Raw genomic sequence first — 13,403 nt, forward strand, 5'->3', positions numbered from 1 at the left:
GTCAATATCAGATGAGTTTGAACAAGGGCTTAAAGAAACATGTGTCACAAAGATCCCAACTTCAGGAGTTGCTGTACCGCTTTGAGGACACAACTAGACATGATCCGTGAACATGGGCATGATCTCTCATATTTAAAAAGGGGGAGGCATGATATGACATTGTAGTATTTTAAACCTAGACATTAAGGCACATTCTGTTTTCAGGATGTTTAATGGATCATTTTCCTTACAACCTAAAAAATCTTAGCTGCTGCTTTCTGTCTTTGCACACTGAATGTAAATCCAATTTCTGTGAATTTTGCTGTCCAAGGGAGAGAGGATAAAACTGAGTCATTGTCTTGCTGAGCTGCTAGATCCATACTGCTTTGCTTTGCTATCAGGTGACCAGTCACCTATATAGAAATTCTGCCTGGCTGCTAAGGGCGAGAATCTTTTCAGTTCTTGGAAGAAGAGACAGCAACAAAAAATGACTGATTAAGTAGTACTCCGGTGCCTATGTCTTGGAATGTATGCCCAAAATCACTTTCTGCAAGCTGCTGCTGAGCTCTCCTGGCTGGAGAGATGATTGCACCAATGAAGCCAACAGTTCACGCATCTCCAGGTAAAAACTAGACGAGAGAACAGTAACCTAAAAGATGCCTAATAATAGATTAGTCGCCAGTATTTCTGAAGTTCAAGGTGCTGTGCAGCTGGAACAGTTGAAACTCAGTTATTCTACTTATTCATTCCAGGAGATATTAATAATAAATACTTAATGCTTATTAATGCTATGGATGAATAATAGATTTTATGTGTTGGTGCACTAGGATAATGACCTCTTTAGTTGTGTAGTGCAGTTAAGTCTTAAAATGATTGACTGTTGGAGGGCTCCGACTTCTCCTTGAGCAGAATTGAGCCCTTTTTATCTGATGAGATATCAGCTGTGAACCTCGGTTATTCAAAGAATCTGCAATGCACCAATTGGGTTAAGTCAGCAGAATATATCTATTTTGGATGGGAGAAGGGAAAACTTTTGAAGCAGTTCCAATGAAACAGATGGAGTTAGCAAATTATCTCAATCCTTCACATTGAGGGGGGGGGTCTATTTGGAAGATAGGTAGGAGCTGTAGGTTAAGGTGCCTGATAAGTCAGACGATTCAAGTTAGTTTTTTCTATGTTACCTTTCTGATTTCTTGTTAGCATGGAGAGACAAAACTTCTAGCTTTTGTTAACTCTTGAGGGATGATCCTGAGAATCCCTACTTTATCCAAAAACTGTAATTCTCAGAGTTACTGGGGGAGAGTGATAGATCATTTTCAAGTATTCGGTTTAGATCTATGCCATAAGCTGAGAATGTTGTGGCCTATGGAACACATCATACATTTAAAGCACATGTCTTCCTTGAAAGAATCCCGGGAACTGTTGCTTTTCCCTAACAGAGCTACAATTCCTAGCTCTTTAAACAAACTACAGTTCCCGGCATTCTTTGGGAAAAATCACATGCTTTAAATGTGTGTTGAATGTGCTTTAAATGTGTGAATTTGCCTTGAGTCACAAATATCTGAAATGAGATACTGAAATTCTAAAACTATAATTTAACATCTAGGTAAATGGTCTTGTTTCCGGATGCCAGCAGTAGGTCTGACCTGTCATATGTATGGTGTTTTATATACTGTTATTTATTAAACTGATGATACTGTATTGTAGAACAGTTACAGTTTTTCATTTATCTTTAAACAAGCATTGAGTAATAGTGTGAGGAGGAATTGAGCAGGGGGGCTTCATATGGGAATCAGGGTATTCCAAGCAGTTCCTCGATTTGCATCTGTAACGGTGTGTGTAACCTCTGAGGTCCTTGCCACCCCCATATTATATTACATAGAGATGGATAACTTTCTTCCTTTAAAATCTGTGCAGTTGAAATTAAGAATCACTGCTCCAGGTCCTGTGCACCTAATGCCAAGTTTGGCCCTAGAACAAATTTATCTGTTTAAAACGTAAATCCCTGTAGAGCAAGGATTAACTGGAGTATGGACACATAATCTTAACTCTCAGTACACTGGGTCCATAATCCCTGCATTTTTATTCTTAGAAAAGCATTTGCCATCCCACACGAAATAAATCTCTTTAGAAAGGTTTTTAAGTTTTTGTCATTTGAACAGGTGGCTTGTTCCTTTTCTCATAAGTAAATGCAAGACAAAAGGATTAACACCCCATTTCCAGAGAGCGACCCCTCCTAATTTCCCTACCCATAGATTCGGGGATAGAACAAGTTGATGCCTTGCTGATGAAAGTAGGCAGTGCCCTACATCTGATTTATTTTAATAGATACTTGTTGCTAAAATAGATCCTCTCTCATGCAGATGACCTTGTTTTTCAGATTTTCTTCTTAAATCTTCATATTAGCCAAGTGCGCTGTTTAACTAAATTGAGTTTAACTAAGGTTAAATATTTTAATTGATTGGTTGATCAACTGATGTTCTAGTTGATTACATCAGGGGCAAATTTTAATTGATGGGTCAAGAGTCAATCGTGCACTTCTATTTTAAAGAGTCTTTTGGCAATTGTATGTAGTATGAAATGAATAAGAAAATGTTAAAGATGACCTTATAACAATGAGTAGTACCTTTACCTGTAAGTCACTTGATATTTCCGTGCCTCAAACAGGAAACCATTTCCCAGCCCTGGCAATATGCACATTTATGAAATCTAATTGATTTAGCCAAAAGATCCAATGGCAAATGGGACTAATCAAAACAGTCCTTTGATTGATGGATGTTAGCAAAGTGTGGACGAGGCAGGGGAATGGATCCACCTGGTGGATCTGACTGCCTATGAATCTTCAGGTGGTTTAAACTGCCACTGGTTTAAATAAGGTTGATTAAATCGGCCTAAAATTAAAACAAACAGTTTGACAAACAATTTGAGTCCTTACTTGGAGAAGGCAAGGCAGAACATGTTAGCTATCTTCATATTAGGAATTAAACCCATGTAACAGGCTTGTAAATTGCCACTGTGCAGTGGCAAGTAAAGATCACCTTTAGCTGATTGGGGGTTGCAAAACCAAACTGTGACCCTATTGTGCTCTGCAGACTTCCAGTGATCTGTCCTGAACTCAACCAATTGGAAGGCTGCATCATTGAATGGGCTTGATTTTTGTGGAAGACCCTTTGTTGCCCAGTGATAATGAATTGACTCAGCATAGCATCAGCATAGGTTTCATAGTTTTACTCAGATGTAAGTGCTACAGGGGATGCGGGTGGTGCTGTGGGTTAAACCACTGAGCCTAGGACTTGCTTATCAGAAGGTCGGTGGTTCGAATCCCCGCGACGGGGTGAGCTCCTGTTGCTCGGTCCCTGCTCCTGCCAACCTAGCAGTTCGAAAGCATGTCAAAGTGCAAGTAGATAAATAGGTACCGCTCTGGCGGGAAGGTAAACGGCATTTCCGTGCACTGCTCTGGTTCGCCAGAAGCGGCTTAGTCATGCTGGCCACATGACCCGGAAGCTGTACGCCGGCTCCCTTGGCCAGTAAAGCGAGATGAGCACCGCAACCCCAGAGTCGGTCATGACTGGACCTAATGGTCAGGGGTCCCTTTACCTTTTACCTTTAAGTCCTACAGACATCAGTTAGATTCATTCACGGTCAATTGTGAGTGGAGTTGCAGCCTTAAACCGTCTTTATTTATGGAGTTGGGTCATAGTTCAGTGGTAGGGCACATATTCAGAAGGTACCAGGATCATTCATTAGCATTCCCAGTTAAATAGGTTTCAGGTAGCAGTGCTGAGAAAGGCCTCTACGTGAGAGCATGTAAAACCCTGCTAGTTAGAGACCCATGGTGTTCACACAGTGGAAAGCAGTTTCGTATGTTCATATATTTGGTAATCCTACTCAGCGGCTTGAGTGATATCCTGACACACACTAATTAATCTTTGTAGCGCCTCTAAGCATTAGACATTTTAAAAAGTTACTGAAGCAAGGTGGTTTTTATTGGATTCTGAGATCCTGCTGCATCCCTAAGGATTTGGTTAACATGCTTTGGAAACATAAAAGCTCAAGCATGTCCTTAATTATGAAACAGCTTAAACATGAGCTGGAAACTTGTTCCACCATGATTAGAGGATAGTTTTATTTTTTTTTAAATACCTTTACCTTGACAATTACTCTTTTTTTATTTGGAATGTGTACAAGAATATGGATTGCTATAGATTATATCAGCAGCTCACTTGGGACATCAATTCCTGAAAAGAAACCTAAATGTTTAAGTTCTTGGTTCATGAATTGGTTTAAAGAAAAACAAAGGGGAAACAGGACAGAACAGAGTTAGCAGATAACATTCAACATGGCGTAGCTAAATATCTAATCAGCCATTGTGGTTGTGCTTAGATGAGTAATAATAATAAATTTTCCTCTTATGGTACCAATAAAACAAAATAAAGTATTGGTATAGTAATGAACCTGGGAAGGGGCTTCAAAATGAAGATAATAATTTATGTTTAAAGTTAAATTGAGCCAAAAATTGGGTCAAATGCTGTTGGGGTGTGTGAAATAGTTATATTGTTGATACAGGTGTTGTTTGGTACACCTTAGGATGCAATTGGAAACAGGCTCTTGCTTGGTTGACTGTGCTGAGCAAAAATTGCCTCCAGGACTGGGGTAGAAGGTCCCAGTGCCGTCACGTGGAGGGAAACTGGTGCTAGTGCTGTTGGTAGCTGTTGGGAGAAGAATCCCCTTACTTACAGAAGGCTCAAGGTGCTCTTAACCAGGCGGCAGCATCCCTTTGCCTCCTGTGCCATCAACTAAGGGGATTGTGTCCCCCTTGTCCCGTCCACCCCAGCAGTGGCATCTTCCTCCTGCCCCATAACTCTCAGCATGCCACATCGCCAGCCATGACTGGCAATCAAGTGGCTAGTAAAATATTTCATGGTCTCAAAACTTCTGCAGAGTTACTTGCAAGGTTGGCTTGGGGGTCAGGATGTATTGGAAATGGGAATGGTGGTTCTTTTCCTTCTACACATTGGGGATACCTTAACAAAAAGCTGTGAATCTCAGATCAAGGCCTTGGGAAAGCCATCTTGCACTCTTGAACCATGGTATGCATATGCACTGTAGCCCACCATACTTTTAATAAGGCACATTTCAAAGTACCCTGTTGTCAGGGAACTGACATCGGAGGAAAGGGAGGTGGAAGGGCTTACAGAGGCTGGGAGGGAGTCAGCAGCGAAAGCAGGGACCAGCAGGGGGAGAGAGGGTACTCTGGAGGAGGATCTCATGAATGCTGAGAGAGACGCAGCAGCCAAAGCAGGAACTAGCAGGGAAGAGGGAGGGATGAGGGACACGTCCAGCGAGAACAGCGGGGAGGTGTCAGAAGCTCCCATAGGGAGACCCATGCTTCGCCGGAAGCTGCCACGTCGTGAGTCCAGGAGACGCGTTTCCGTTAAGGAGCTTCTATGCTGGAAGCGCTTCCGCAGACAGCCACTGTCAGACTCTACGAGTGACTAGAGCAGACATGTTTGAGGAGCTCTGTCACACACAGAGGTTTGTGGAGCCGCACAAACTCTGAGGGAGCACGATTTTACGCACAAGCAGCTAATCATCCCATCACAGCAGTCTGACAGTCTCTGTACGCTGCCTGTGCAGGAGAAAGCATCATGAGCGACCCAGCCGGAACCGAAGGAGCAGGGGTTGGAGCTGGTCCAAGCTTGGAAGAAAGATACCGAGTGTTGGAAGTCCAACTTGCGCTGCAGACGGCGAGGCTTGAGGAGAGAAGGGCTCAGGATGCAGACAAGAAGGGGAGAGCCACCCAGTTCCCCAGAAAGGTACCAGGATTGGTGCAGAAGTTTGGGGGGACCCCAAGGACTACCATGCCTTTAGGACAGAGATGCAATATGCCCTTAATGTGCAGTTTGATGAGTTCCCTGATGAGGAATCGCGAGTGGCGTTCGTGATTGGGCATCTTGAGAGGGGGGCGAGGGACTGCGTTAGACCCCTGATGGCAACGCACAATGACGTCTTAAAGGACACTATGAAGTTCTTTCGTGCAATGGATATCATGTTTTCCAGCGATATTGAGGAAGGGGTGGTGCGCAGACAGCTAATGGCTTGCAAGCAGGGAAGCCGATCTGTCCGTGAGTACTGGACTGAGTTTACCATGCTGGTTCACAGATTGGGGTGGGATTTATCGGCGGCACCCATTCAGATGCTATTTGAAGAAGGTCTTTCTTCGGCTGTGAAAGACGAACTGTCCCGGAGCCCCAGGGCGGTGTCTATGGATCAGCTGACCAAATCTGCGCTGACCATAGGAGCGCGCCAGGAGGCAAGAGCCTTGGAGAGGCGGGAAGGGAGAGGGGAACGTTGGAAGGAGTTCCGCATTCCAGACATTCCTGAGCCAGCTTTCCCGCCGGCAGAGCCGATGGAAATCGGAACAGCGCGCGCGCGCACAGTTTCAAAGCCCAGTGAGGGGGCTAAGAAGGAGGGAAAGGGCACCCGGAAATGCTATCTCTGCCAACAGCCAGGCCACTTTGCCAGAGTCTGCCCCCAGAGGAAGGAATGGCAAGGGATGGTGGGAGCTGTTGAGGGAGGAGAGCAGGGAGAAACGGAGCAGGTAAAAGCCAACGCCTGGTTGCCACAGTCGGGGCACTGCAGCCAGGCCAAAGAGCAGTGAAAGTGCCCGTGCCAGAAGCTCCTCAACCTGCTCTAGTGATTGAAGTGTCGCTAGAGCTGCAAAATGGACACCCCCTAAAAATAAAGGCGCTGTTGGACTCAGGCAGCTCCTGCAATTTTATGAGCAAGGAGTTTGCTGCTGAACACCAGATACAGAAGATCCCTTTAAGCAACCCCCTGCAGGTGACCACGATCGATGGCAGGGAGTTGTTGGGAGGAGGAGTCAACTTGCAGACCGTCCCAATGATAATGAGGGTGGCAAGGCACACAGAACTGATAGCGTTTAATGTGGCCACCTTGGGAGGCGCTCCCATTATTTTGGGAATGAGCTGGCTAGCGCTACATGATCCGCTGGTGGGCTGGCATCAAAGAGTGGTTTCCTTTGGTTCAGCACATTGCTTAGAACACTGCAAAGGGGAAAAGGGTTCAGCAGGGGCCCAGGCCACCCTAGCAGGGACTGAAGTAATGGAGAAGGTGAAGGTACCACCACAGTATGCAGATCTCAGCGACGTGTTCAGCGAGAAGGAAGCTGACCAACTACCCCCGCATAGGCCCTTTGATTGCCAGATCAATTTACTCCCTGGAGCACAGCTTCCTGTAGGCAAGTTGTATGCCATGTCAGACAGAGAAATGCAGGAGTTGCGAGAGTTCATTGACAAGAACCTGAAGAGAGGCTTCATCAGAGAGTCCAAAGCAGCGGGGGGTAGCCCAGTGTTTTTTGTGGATAAAAAGCACACGGACAAGCCGAGACTTGTATGTGATTTCAGGCGGTTAAATGCAGTGACAGAACCAGTGGCTTTCCCTATGCCCAGGATTGATGATATTTTGACCAGGGTGCGGAAGGGAAAGATTTTTACAAAGCTGGATCTAAGGGGGGCGTACAACCTGATACGTATAAGGAAAGGGGATGAATGGAAAACCACCATGTTCACCCCTTTGGGGGCATTTGAATATCTCGTTATGCCTTTTGGATTACAAGCAGGCTCAGCGTGCTTTCAATCATTTATGAACCACGTACTGGGTCCTTTGCTCTACAAGAATTGCGTGGCCTTCCTAGATGATGTGTTGGTGTATTCGGAGAATGAGGAGCAACATGTGAGAGACGTCAGAGAAGTGTTGAGCAGGCTGCAAGCCAACAGGCTGTGGGTGAAACTGGAGAAGTGTCAGTTTCATACCAAGGAGGTGGAATTCCTGGGGTACCTCCTGTCAGACAAGGGATTGGCCATGGATCCCGGCAAGGTTCAGGCAGTGCTGGAATGGAAAACACCCAAAACCAAGAAGGATGTGCAGAGGTTCCTAGGGTTTGGAAACTTTTATCGTAAGTTCATCCGAAACTTCGCCCACCTGACGGCGCCCATTACGGACTGTCTCAGCAGTAAAAAGAAGTTTGTTTGGACTGCGGAGGCGGAGCGAGCGTTTGAGGAACTGAAAAGGGCCTTTGCCTCTGAAGGACAACTTCTGCATGTGGATTTACAAAAAAAGCTGAGGGTCGAAACAGACGCATCTGACAGAGCCATAGGGGCGGTGCTTCTTCTTCTGCAGCCAGGGAAGGAGGAGTCAGAGTGGCGACCGTGTGCCTTCTTTTCGCGAAAGCTGAACAAATCCGAGAGGAACTACACGGTGTACGACCGGGAACTTCTTGCTATTCATGAGGCTTTCCGGAGATGGAGGCACCTGCTAATTGGTGCACAACATAAGGTGCAAGTGTGCACGGACCATAAGAATTTAGAGTATTGGAGAACTGCGCGAGTGCTCAACCAACGGCAGTTGAGATGGGCCCAGGAGTTCTCCAAATTTAACTTTGAGATTTGTTACGTGCCAGGCCCAGAGAACGTTAGGGCGGACGCTCTCTCACGCAAACCTGAATATTTGGAGGGGGAGGGAGCACCCGAAGAGACCCATGTCATTCCAGAGGACCGTTGGGTGTGTGGGGCGGCATTGGTGGGACAAAGGGAATTGGTAGAGGGAACGGTGCATGATGAATACGCCCAGGACAAACTCAGGGGTCTCAGGAGGGAGGGAGACAAACCCGGGGGTTTTGAGGAGAGAAACGGGGCGTTGTACTACAAGGGAGCGTTATATATACCTGAAGGTGAATTGAGGGAGAAGGTACTCAAGCAACTGCACGATAGCCCCACAGCAGGGCATTTTGGGCAACACAAAACCATGTGGCTGGTTACCAGGGAATTTTGGTGGCCCAAGGTCAGGGAAGATGTGCGGGAGTATGTGAGAGGGTGTGACCAATGCCAACGAGCCAAGGGGGAGAGGCGGGCACCGGCAGGTTTATTAGAACCACTACCCACACCTGAAAGACCATGGGAAACAGTGGCAATAGATTTCATGACTGATCTGCCAAGGTCCAGAGGGAAAACAGCCATCATGGTTGTGGTAGACCTGTTAACCAAAATGGCCCACTTTATAGCCTGCTCACATGCGGTCACAGCAGAAGAAACCGCTAAATTGTTTATAGAAAATGTGTTTAGGTTGCATGGCGCCCCCTTGAGGGGGGTTTCAGACCGAGGGAAACAATTTACTTCCAGGTTCTGGAGGAAGCTCATGAGCTTACTGCATGTAGAGGTTAATTTCTCAACTGCCCGGCATCCAGAAACCAACGGGCAGGCGGAAAGAGCTAATGGTGTCCTCCAGCAATATTTGAGGTGTTATGTGAATGACAGAGAGAATGATTGGGTGGAGAAGCTGGCGTTGGCAGAATTTGCCTACAACAATGCAGAGAACGTGTCCACGGGGATGAGCCCCTTTTTGGCTAATCACGGGTGCCATCCCCGAGCCTTCCCGGGGGGGGAGGGGAGAACTGGAGCGTTCCAGCTGCAGAACAGTTCGTTGAAGAAATGGAAGCGATCCATCGCCAGCTCCAACTTAACTTAAACAGGGCTAAGGAGGAATATAAGAGGCAGGCAGACAAAAACAGAAGGGAAGGTGAAAGCATTCGGGTGGGGGACCAGGTGTGGCTGTCAACCCAAGGGTTACCATTCAAAGGGGGTTGTAAGAAGTTAAGACCCAAAAGGCTGGGCCCATTTGAAGTCACGCAGCAGGTCAACCCAGTGGCTTTCAGACTCCGGTTACCGAACCACATGAAGCTGCACCCAGTTTTCCACAGGTCGTTGCTGTCACCGTATAAAGGGGACAGAGAAGGGAGGGTCAATAGGGGACCAGCAATGGAGGAGAAGGAACACAGCTACCATGTAGCGGAGATTCTCGATTCCAGGTGGAAGGGAGATCAAGTAGAGTATTTGGTAATGTGGGAAGGGGAGCCGGAGTCGGAAAACACCTGGGTCATGGCAGAGGATGTAGATGACGAGGTTTTAATAGAAACTTTTCATCAGAGATTCCCACGTAAACCTCAGCCAGTGGCGAGGTTCCGGAGGGAATACTTTGCCACCACCGACGAAGAAGAAGAGTTGGAGGGGTTCTCTGATTCCGAGGAGGAGGAGGATTCAGCGAGCCGGAACGAAGACCGATGGAGGGAAATGTTCGAGACGTCTGAAGATGAAGAGGATTCTTTTCGGGGTTTTATCTCCTCACCGCCCAGAGGAGAGAGTATGGGCGGGGGGGAAGGGGGCCCTGGAGGGGAGGTGGATGTCAGGGAACTGACATCGGAGGAAAGGGAGGTGGAAGGGCTTACAGAGGCTGGGAGGGAGTCAGCAGCGAAAGCAGGGACCAGCAGGGGGAGAGAGGGTACTCTGGAGGAGGATCTCATGAATGCTGAGAGAGACGCAGCAGCCAAAGCAGGAACTAGCAGGGAAGAGGGAGGGATGAGGGACACGTCCAGCGAGAACAGCAGGGAGGTGTCAGAAGCTCCCATAGGGAGACCCATGCTTCGCCGGAAGCTGCCACGTCGTGAGTCCAGGAGACGCGTTTCCGTTAAGGAGCTTCTATGCTGGAAGCGCTTTTACGCACAAGCAGCTAATCATCCCATCACACCTGTATTTCAAGCAAGAGGGAAGTTTATACCTTTCCCTGCCTGTAGGATATGCAGAGAAAACTGCAAATAGGTTCCTTTCATCAAACCAATGTAATATATAACCTTTGATTATGTCCTTAAGGCTCACCTTTTATAGCTATATCACGGATGCTGCAAAGAGATTGGGATAGATGGACATTTCATAAAATGTTTTAAAATGCACATTTTATTCTAGTCTGGGAAGCTGCAGTGCCAGCAGCTGCAAATCTTGTCAAAAGCTTTATGAATTGGATTAAAAACAAAACAGGGGAGAAGTGAACTTGAATGAGAGAGAGCACAAAGACCTTAAAAAAACCCCAACCGTGAGCAAAGGGAGCCTACCACCATTTTGAGCTGCATAAGTACTTCTGTGCCTGAATGGGATAGTTGTTCTCTTCAGCAGTTGTAACTTCCTTCATAGGATTGTTATGGGGCCACAGTAGCACAACTGAGCTCTTTGGAGAAATGACAGGATGCAATTATGGTAATAATATTCCACACTTCTCCAACTGCTGATGTCAGCAGGTGATGTTGGGGGGTTTTTGAGTGACAAAGCCCTGCACTTGCAGGGGAAATGTTGCATCCTCTCCACAGAAATGCTGGCTGAAGGATAACTGTCCAGAGCTTACACGGAAGTAAATATCTGGAGATCTTGTGATGAGGTCGATAAATCATAACCGTAAACTCCTTCAGAGGATCTCTGTGTTGCTCCTAATAACACTGAGGATTTTTATAGTGCACTTCCTGAATATTCAGATTACTTCACATACATTTATCCCAGTGGTCTTCTAATTGGCACAGCAGGCCAAGAAGCTCAGAGTAAGCCAAATTGCTTTCATGACATTGCATTTGCCCACACATTGCAAGTGCTTCGAAAAGTCTTAGCACTTGGAACATAATTTGATTTGCTGCTTTCCCAATTATAGCCTGAAATATGTTATCGGAAGAATCCACCACTGCGTTAGAGGGGGGGAGAGCAGGGCAGGTGTCCTTGGGCAGCTTCCGGTACACGGGCTCTTTTTAATCCATCCAAGTCTGGCATTACAAGTACCATCTTGGTCTAAAATGCCCCCAGAATGGTGCCACTGTGGAGCATTCTGGGAAAATAAAAATGGTGGACATATAAAAATGGTGGCGCTGTTGCTGCCTGTTCCATTGCCTAAGAGGACCCACCAACAAAGGAGGGTGCCCACCAGAGGGCACTTTGCCCAGGGCCCCATCAAACCAGAACCAGTCCTGAAAAAGAGAATACAGATTTTGAGAAGCAGAATTCCAATTATGTTCTTTGGGTCAGGATGAGTTCTTCTTCAAAGAGGAATCTTTGAATCATAGAGATGGAAGGGATCATGGGGGTCATCTAGTCCAACCCCCTGTGATGCAGGAATCTCAACTAAAGCATCCATGACAGATGGCCATCCAACTTCTGCTTAAAAACCTCCAAGGAAGGAGAGTCCACAACCTCCAGAGGGAGACCGTTTCACTGTCAAAGGTTCTTCCTGAAGTTTAGTCAGAATCACCTTGAAGCCATTCAGAGCAGGAGAAAACAAGCTTGTTCCATCTTCCATGTGACAGAGATATTTGAAGATGACTATCATACCTGCTCCCAGTCTCCTGTTTTTTAGGCTAAGCCAATGATGGCCAAACTTGGCCCTCCAGCTGTTTTGGGACTACAACTCCCATCATCCCTAGGTAACAGGACCAGTGGTCAGGGATGATGGGAATTGTAGTCCCAAAACAGCTGGAGGGCCAAGTTTGGCCGTCACTGGGTTAAACGCACCCAGCTCGTTCAACAACTGCCCATATGGCTTGGCTTGTAGACCCTTGATCATCTTAGTTGTCCTCCTCTGCACACGTTGAATAAATGTTTTCCGTAAAATATCAAGGTATAAAGACACGGGGGAAAGCTGTAGCTCAAGTGGTAGTGTGCATGCTTTGCATGCAAAAGGTCCCAGGTTTGATCGCCGGTATCTCCAGTTAAGGCTGGGAAAGACTTTTTCCTGAAACCCAAGAGTAAAGGTAAAGGTAAAGGGACCCCTGACCATTAGGTCCAGTCGTGACCGACTCTGGGGTTGCGGCGCTCATCTCGCTTTATTGGCCGAGGGAGCCGGCGTACAGCTTCCGGGTCATGTGGCCAGCATGACAAAGCCGCTTCTGGTGAACCAGAGCAGCGCATGGAAACGCCGTTTACCTTCCTGCCGGAGTGGTACCTATTTATCTGCTTGCACTTGACGTGCTTTTGAACTGCTAGGTTGGCAGGAGCAGGGACCAAGCAACAGGAGCTCACCCCGTCATGGGGATTCGAACCGCCGACCTTCTGATCGGCAAGTCCTAGGCTCTGTGGTTTAACCCACAGCGCCACCCGCATCCCGAAACCCAAGAGAGCTGGTGCCAATTAGGGTTAATGGTCCTGAACCAGATGGGCCAACAGTCTGACTTGGTGTAAGACAGTTTTCTAAGTTTCTATGCATTTAGAAGGGCTGATATTTTTGAGCAGCAGTGCTGGAGCCTTTGATATGCTCCAACATGAGTGACAGCCTCTTCTCTGGAATATGTAACATGAACACACCAGGTTTGATGATCTCCATCCCTGAGATAGCAGGAGCAATTACTGGCATTTGTAGCTGGCCATTAGCTGTTGGAATGCTGTTTAAATGCCAGGCACAGCCAATTAGGCTTGGTGACAGATAGCAGCGCCTGGAGTGATGTGGGAACCAAGGCCCAGTCAATCTGTCAAGTTCACTCAGCACACCTTAATGGTGCCAAGTTTTGCCTTCCTAGCATGACTTGGAAATTGTGTGAATTG

General features: G+C 46.9%; 1 protein-coding gene and 1 long non-coding RNA gene across 9 annotated transcripts in view; one reads left to right on the top strand and one right to left on the bottom strand.

Annotated features, from left to right (window-relative positions):
- RASAL2 (RAS protein activator like 2) overlaps window positions 1-13,403 on the top strand; it is a 236,858-nt gene that overhangs the window by 122,117 nt on the left and 101,338 nt on the right. The gene's annotated exons all lie outside the window — the stretch shown is intronic.
- LOC309535744 lies at window positions 1,725-13,026 on the bottom strand. The gene is made up of 3 exons (XR_014221375.1): window positions 12,960-13,026; window positions 10,582-12,590; window positions 1,725-5,125 (listed from the first exon to the last, which is right to left on the bottom strand). It is a non-coding gene; the product is annotated as an uncharacterized lncRNA (long non-coding RNA).

This window comes from Podarcis vaucheri (genome assembly GCF_965113315.1).
Source record: "Podarcis vaucheri genome assembly, chromosome: 6".
NCBI classification, from domain to species: Eukaryota; Metazoa; Chordata; class Lepidosauria; order Squamata; family Lacertidae; genus Podarcis; species Podarcis vaucheri.